Genomic DNA, 8,072 nt, shown 5'->3' with positions numbered 1-8,072 from the left:
GAAGCTTTTTATTTTTAGCACCCCAAAGACAAATTTGAGGGGGGGAAGTTGCTTTAAAATTGATGTACATATGGCCCTTAATTTTTGTGATAAAAAAAAAGAGTTCTATAGTCCTAAAAGCAATGCAATATTATACAATATTTAAAGGTTTTTATTTCACTCCTTTCAGATTGGAACCATGTTTCTGTGTAGTTTATGGAAACTCAGTCCAAAATAGGTGATAGATTCACTCTTTGCCTCTTTAGTTTAATTCCATTAAAAATAGATGACTGTTAACCTTTTTAGAAAGTTTTAAATGTGTTTTTATTCATGGAGAAAATTCAGGAAATGTTCTACTGACAACATAAAACTGATCTCTCAAAATACTTTGAGTGGTATCCATGAAGCCCTTCATTGAACTACCTTAAAATATTAATGATTTTTACGATGAGAAACACTTCACAATTCAGAAATCATAAATGTACAGAAAGTTAAAATCTCAAGAGTTATTAAAATTGCTCTTATTTTGGGTAAGAAATCAGTTGAGTTTTCAGATAACATACAGGAAAACCAGTAAAATATTAATTTCAATTTTGAAGAAAGTTCAGTATAAATATTTCCTAAATGTTGCATGGCACATACTTATACTAAACCACATTTATTTATTGTTTATCTGAGATTCATATTTAACAAGGTATTTTCATTAGTTAAACCTGACAACCATAGATATCAATGATTACTTCCTATATTCTTGTAACTTAAAGTTAGAACTCAATATTGTATAACATTTTTTTTTTGACAGGCAGAGTGGACAGTAGAGAGAGAGACAGAGAGAAAGGTCTTTCTTTTTGCCACTGATTCACCCTCCAATGGCCGCCGCGGTTGGCGCGCTGCAGCCGGCGCACTGTGCTGTTCCGATGGCAGGAGCCAGGTGCTTCTCCTGGTCTCCCATGGGGTGCAGGGCCCAAGCACTTGGGCCATCCTCCACTGCACTCCCTGGCCACAGCAGAGAGCTGGCCTGGAAGAGGGGCAACTGGGACAGAATTGGGTGCCCCAATCGGGACTAGAACCCGGTGTGCCGGCGCCGCAAGGCGGAGGATTAGCCTAGTGAGCCGTGGCGCCGGCTGAATATTGTATAACATTTTAGGAATAAAATGATGGGAAAATAGAGATAGTGTTGGTTGTCTCACAAATTTGCATAGGTTATAGAAATACTTCTTCAGAGATTAAGACTGTCATTAAGAAATAATATAGTTGGGGCCAGTGCTGTGGTGTATCAGGTAAAGCTGCCATCTGCAGTGCCGGCATCCCATGTGGGCGCCGGTTTGAACCCCGTCTACTCCACTTCTGATCTAGCTCTCTGCTATGGCCTGGGAAATCGGTAGAAGACGGCCCAAGTGCTTGGGTCCCTGAACTCACATGGGAGACCTGGAAGAAGCTCCTGTCTCCTGGTTTCAGATCACCACAGCTCTGGCCGTTGTGGCCATAGGGGGATAACATGACCAAGAGGGAAAGAGGCGTATTCAATATAGAGAATTTCCCTAGAGTGAGAATTCAGGGAATTTGATGCAAAATCACTGATGGGGGGGGGGGGTGTGAGATAGTGACAAAAAGTACCAATTCATCTCCCTGAAGGATAGATAAATATTTAAGTGAATCGTAAAGCACATAACTACTTAATACATTTCAAGCCCTTGTATTAGATTCAATGATAAAATTAACTCAGAAAGAAGATCTCACTGAACAATAAATTTTGAAGTATTTGACTGATTCAACACACTCCAAATTTTTTCTTCAGCCAGCCTCAAGAGACTAGATGAAAATAAATGGAGTTCAAGAGTTGCTAGGAAATTAATCGGCAAGAGGATTTGAGTAAGTTGTGTTGTGACAGCACTTACTAGAGTTTAAGAAAGTCAATCATGAACAGTGCCCTCATTAATTATTAATGAATTATGGCTCTAAAACACTAATTTCTCCATAGTTTAACATAGTACAAGGGTAGGCTGAATGACTTCTGAAAAAAATTATTTTATAGTTAGTTGTATGGCTCATATTTGAATAAAATGTAAACTCCACCTTAAAACCTTACAAAATATGCTGGCCCCATGTTGATAATTTATGATCAGGAAACAAACGAATACAGAAGGAGCTAAATTGGGACTATAAGGTAGATATATAAAGTAATATATAACCTAATAATTTCCAATTGAAACTCAAAACTGCCTTTGATGAGAAAAACGAGTGTGCATCTTGTCATGGCAGAGAAGGAATCACTAGTGAAGAATTCCTGAGCATTTTCTGCTATCATTCTCCTACCCTCCAAAAAATCAACAAGCAAAATACTCAGAGCATCCAAAAGAATTGTCAACATACCATTTGCCCTTGTGCTATCCATTTTTGCCATATCTATACTGCTTATCTTCTTAGTAGCCACCATTTTGATTATGCTTTGTATGGATCATCTTCTGTTACACTTAATAGAAGAAATGCTTCAGAATCTTGAAATCAGTTGTATAACATTTCCATTGAAAGCTCTGCTTGCATGTTTAGCTGATCTGAGCACAACAGTTTTGGTAGATGTTTAGCAGAAATTTTGCTCCACTTTAGTTTTTCAACCATGATTGTATAAGCAAAATCAACTGATATATCTTCGTGTTGATTATTGTTTCTGCAGTGGTCAATCTTCTTCAATTGGAGTATGAACAAGATTATCATTTTCTTCATCAATTAATGTGGAAGACCTGCCACTGTAGGCTTTGTTTTTAATGCTGTTTCTGCCCTTCTTAAAATGAATTATCCACTTACAAGTTGATGATTTCTCTAAAACACTGTCTTCATAAACTTATCATAAGCATCAGTGAGTTCACCATAAATTGGGTGTTTGTTCTTTCTTTGATTTTAGCAGAAATCACGATGTTCTAATGGAAATATTTTCAAATTGTATCCTTCCTAGTGCCTCAAATTCTTTTCAAACTTGTTATAACAAGTTAACCCGCCGGCGCCGTGGCTCAACAGGCTAATCCTCTGCCTTGCGGCGCCGGCACACCGGGTTCTAGTCCCGGTCGGGGCACCGAACCTGTCCCGGTTGCCCCTCTTCCAGGCCAGCTCTCTGCTGTGGCCAGGGAGTGCAGTGGAGGATGGCCCAAGTGTTTGGGCTCTGCACCCCATGGGAGACCAGGATAAGCACCTGGCTCCTGCCATCGGAACAGCGCGGTGCGCCGGCCGCAGCGCGCTACCGCGGCGGCCATTAGAGGGTGAACCAACGGCAAAGGAAGACCTTTCTCTCTGTCTCTCTCTCTCACTGTCCACTCTGCCTGTCAAAAAAATAAATAAATAAATAAAAATATAAAAAAAAAAAACAAGTTAACATGAGTTTATTTCGATGAAGCAAAATTTGAAAGCAATGCATAAGTTTTTCATGATATGTATTTTCCACGAGCTTTCTGGAGACCCCTTGCATAATCTAGATAAAATTATTTATCACATCTGATTTGCAAATATTTCCTCATTCTTTAAGTCATACTTTCACTTCCTTCATGATGTCCTTTGAATCATAAAAGTTTTTAATGTTGCGATTTTGATCAACTTATTGCTCTTTTCTTTACTATGTGCCTTTGATTTCATGTCAAGGGAATATCGCCTGATGCAGAGTCATAAATGTTTTTTTCTATGTTTTCTTCTGAGAATTTTACTGTTCTAGCTATGAATTTTAGGTCTATGATCCCCTTTCAGTAACTTTTTCAACATTATGTACAGAATGGGATCAAGATTATTCTTTTATATGTGGCTAACTAACTGCCAAGTAGCCTTTGTTAAAAGATTATTACTTCCCTTTAGTGTGGATGTGAAGAATTATGACCCCACATATGTACCAAGTGCTTAAGAAATACATACCTTCACTCAGTGACACCTTCTGGGTGAACAAGATGACTTCCAGGAAGGTACAAAATGCCTTGAGAGTGTCAGTAAAATAGACAAGACTTGAGTTTTGCCTGGTGATTATGGGGATGGGCTAAAGATCTCTGTGTGTAGTTTGAAATTCTTTCCAGCATCGAAGATGAAAAACCTAGACATTCTTATCATCCTGCTGAGTCCTGGGGCAAAAGTCATGGCATAAAGATAGGGTTAAAATATTGCCATGAGTGAAATATCAAAAATTGAGCCTGATTCTTTATTGCAGCAATCTATAAAATGAAACAAAAAATTTTGCAAGTCATGTAACTTGTATGAGCCTTGTCTTTAACACAGAGAAGCAATTATAATTGGTAAGTAAAAAGAAAAATAACCATATTCAAAAATGGAAAGAGAAATTCGTAAACATTTTTTCCGAGGAAGATATACAAATGCTGAAGAAAGATGTAAAAAGATGTTCAACACCCATAACCATAGGAAACTCCAAATCAAAACCATAATTAGATACTGTTTCACATCCAGTGGGGTAACTAAAATAAGAAAGACAAATAGTAAGTGTTGATGGGGATATGCAGAAATTTTTATAGTCATACATTGTGTGGGATTGCAAAGTAGTGCAGCTACACTGGAAAACGGCTTGTCAGTCCTCAAAGCCTAAAACACAGAGTTACAATGCAAGTAGGAAGTTACACTCACAGGTATATATCCAAGAGAGTTGAAAATGTATCTGAAGAAAACACACACTTACATAAATGCTCATAGAAGCATTATTCATAGTACTCAAGAAATGGGAATAAACAAATGTGCGTCAACTGTTGAGTGAAATGTATTCACACAATTAAAGATTATTTAGTGATAAAAGGAATGGCATACTGATGCATGCTACAACATGAATGAACCTTAAGACCTTTAAACTCAGAAAGAATGCAATGATGGACTAGTTGCCTACATGAGCAAAAATAGTTCTGGTCATCATCTATTATCTTGCTATAGCCATTTGAGGGAAGAAGGAAAATTGCCCATTATCATTAGAGCTGTACTGAAAATGTATTAAGCCAAGCTTTCCACCAAGAGCCCAAAGTCACCATGATGCTGATCATGGAGGCAAGGGACGTTTAGGGGCCTATCCTGCACCTGATCAGCTGATGAAGTTAATATGCTTCTTTTCTGATTGCAAAGCCTAGAATGGCACATCAGGTATTCAATCATCTACACCAGAGCAGGCAGACAAAGCAGGGAAGAATGTATAGAATGTGAATCCAAAGATGAATTGAAATTGTTTTTAAAGAAAGACAGGGGGAAAAAAACAAGGGACACACATATGTTGAAGTATTCAAGTCCAACAGAGTTGACATGGATTAGCTGTTGAATCATGGTAGTCTGCATCGTCCTGATGCTGCCAGTGATAGTTCAGTCTGGCTTAGAGGACTCCCATTTGGCAGTAACAAAAAACAGATTGGTCAGTTCTTTTCAGGGTTGGAAATTGTGCCAAATAGGCTGACAGACGATACACTTTCAGGAATAGAGCACAGGGAGACCTTCATGCAGTTTGTTTCACAGTAGATAGCTGAAAAGACCTTAAAGAAACACAAGAAATGAATAGGGCACAAGTACATTGAAATCTTCAAGAGTAGCCAAGCTGAAGTCTGAAGCCAACATAATCCCCTCAGAAGCTCATAACTATGCAGTGACCAGATCCCTATAAGAGGCCCTGGTCTGGCAGGGGAGTTAAAGCATTGGCAGGGAGCTGGGTTTGAATGGGTGAGGTGAGGTGCCTGTGTTGAAGGATATGGAGGCTAGAATGACTATGGTGGTTATAATGATGGGCATGGCTTTAGATTTGATAGATTTGGAAAAGACCTCAATTACTGTTTCTCAGTAATGCCTGATCATTAATACGGAGATGATGGATCCAGTTCCCAGAGCACCACATGGCACTGTGTACACATGAGGGGTTACCTTACATAGCCACTGAGAATGGTATTTATAATTTTTTCTCATCTCTAATCCAATGAGAGTCCATATTGGCAGAGTTCCTGGTAAAGCAGATGTTGAATTTGCTACTCATGCAGGTATGGCAGGAGATAAAGCTAACATGCAATTCAGTTTTGAGGAGCTTTTCTTGAATTCTGCAGGAACAGAAGATAGGGTTAAGATATTAACTATGTAGAAATCTTTTGGACTTGTATGGCAGGGGCAGTTTTCAGTGCTTGTGGTAGCCAAATGATGGGAGGAATGGGCTTATCAAACCAGTCCAGTTATGAGGGTTCTGCTAGCCACGTTTGGCAGGAGAATACCAGGGACTATCAGTCTAACCTCATTTAGGTATAGAAGATGTATTAACAATTATTGCAGACATAAATATTGTGCATTTATGGGAGTGGAATAGAGTGGGGGTATGTCTAGTACATCCAGCATGATTGGCAAGTTAGATGTATAATTAATTTTCATCAATTTGGGTCACGTTGTTTCTTTCTCTCTTCTTTCTTTGTTTCTTTCTCTTTCTTTTTCCATTTTTTAAGAAAACAAATATTAAGTTTAACAATTTTGCATTATAGGCTTGAGATTTATGCTTACTTTAAAGTGAAAGTCAAGATTTTTTAAGACTTTAAGTTCAATCACTTTAAATACTGAAACATAAAATTAAGTTCAGTACTGACCATAATTGTTAAAGCAAATTTCAGCTTTTTTCAAATTCATTGTGTTGTAGGAGTATAAATAAAGCAGGAAGCATATTTAGATTAAAGCAGTTTCACTTATGTTAAATGTTGCTCTTATTCCACAATGCATTGAAAACTTCAGATCTGTGTTGAGAATCATGCTTTTCAGTAAAACTCGAATACAGGATCTTTGTCTATGATTCAAAATGAAAACATTCGGCATGTTTGTTAATTGTAGGATTTTTTTATTTAAAATCCTGCAAGGTATCTGAGTGCAGACTTTAACCTTTTTTTAAGATATGGAACAATTTTGAGAGGCAAAGACAGTATTTCAGGAATTGGATTGTATTGTTTTTATGAAACTTTTAAGACTTTGATAAAAATCTCTCCTTGGATTTTGATTTCTAGTTAGATGTAATGTATTTAGTGGATCTTGTTAATAAATCTTCCTTTGAAAAACTGGGAAATCAAGAACCCAATCACAAAAGACTTCACATTTTATTATCCCATCTGTATGAAATGTCGTGAAAAAGGCAGCTCCATAGACAGAATGTAGATCAGTGGTTGCCCAAGAAAGATGAGAGGGAGGAATTGGAGGTGATTCTTTAATGATTTGAGATTTATGGTTTTTTTGGGGGGAGGAGGGTTTGCAATATTCTAAAATCAGTGATGATGACTGCACAACTCTATAAATATACTAAAAACTATTCAGATGCACATTTTAAATGTTTGAATTGTATGATGTTGTTGAATTGCATCCCAAAAAACACACAGCAGAGCGGACTGAATTTATTTCATGATAATCTACTATACACACTGTGTAAGAACCAAAAGAAAAGAGCTCATAGGCCTCGAACATGAAGAAAACAAGGACATATAAATTCTAATTATGATCATTTCTTTGTTCAGTTACACTATATACACGTGCTGAAACATTGAACTGTATCACATAATATGTAAAAGTATTGTAGGTTAATAAGAAACAAAGTAGTCAAAAATATCGTGCATAAAATTATAAATATTCCATATTTTCCTTGTTGAAAATTGAATGAAATACATTTTTTCCAGATTTCTTGTCTAAAACTCACTCTCTGGTGTTCTCTTTGTCCTGGCATTTAAGATGCTAGTTAGCGCAACAGTGTCCTGTATCGAAGCGCCTAGTCCTAATTCCCAGCACTGGCTTCTGACTCCAGCTTTCTGTTCATTCAGACCTTGGGAGGCAGCAATGATGGCTCAAGTAATTGAGTTTCTGTCATCTATATGGGAGACCTCGATTGAGTTCTCAAGTCCCAGCTTTGACCACAACCCAGCCCCAGCCATTGTGGGCATTTGAGAAATGAACCAGCACATAGGAGTTCTCTCTATCTGGTTCTATCTCCATCTCCATCTCCATCTCCATCTCCATCTCCATCTCCATCTCCACTTCCATCCGCATCACCATCACCATCACCATCTTATCTCTTCTAAATAAGCAAATAAATCAAATTTTGAAAGCACAATCCTATAGCCATACTACAGTGC

General features: G+C 37.7%; 1 pseudogene; it reads left to right on the top strand.

Moving 5' to 3' along the window:
* The first annotated feature begins 5,036 nt into the window (after positions 1-5,036).
* On the top strand, positions 5,037-6,216 carry LOC133765254 (heterogeneous nuclear ribonucleoprotein H2-like; annotated as a pseudogene).
* Positions 6,217-8,072: the final 1,856 nt, after the last annotated feature.

Source organism: Lepus europaeus, chromosome 8 (assembly GCF_033115175.1).
Source record: "Lepus europaeus isolate LE1 chromosome 8, mLepTim1.pri, whole genome shotgun sequence".
Classification (NCBI taxonomy): Eukaryota; Metazoa; Chordata; class Mammalia; order Lagomorpha; family Leporidae; genus Lepus; species Lepus europaeus.
The sequence above is the reverse complement of the archived record's forward strand: the minus strand, read 5'-3'. Positions and strand labels throughout refer to the sequence as shown.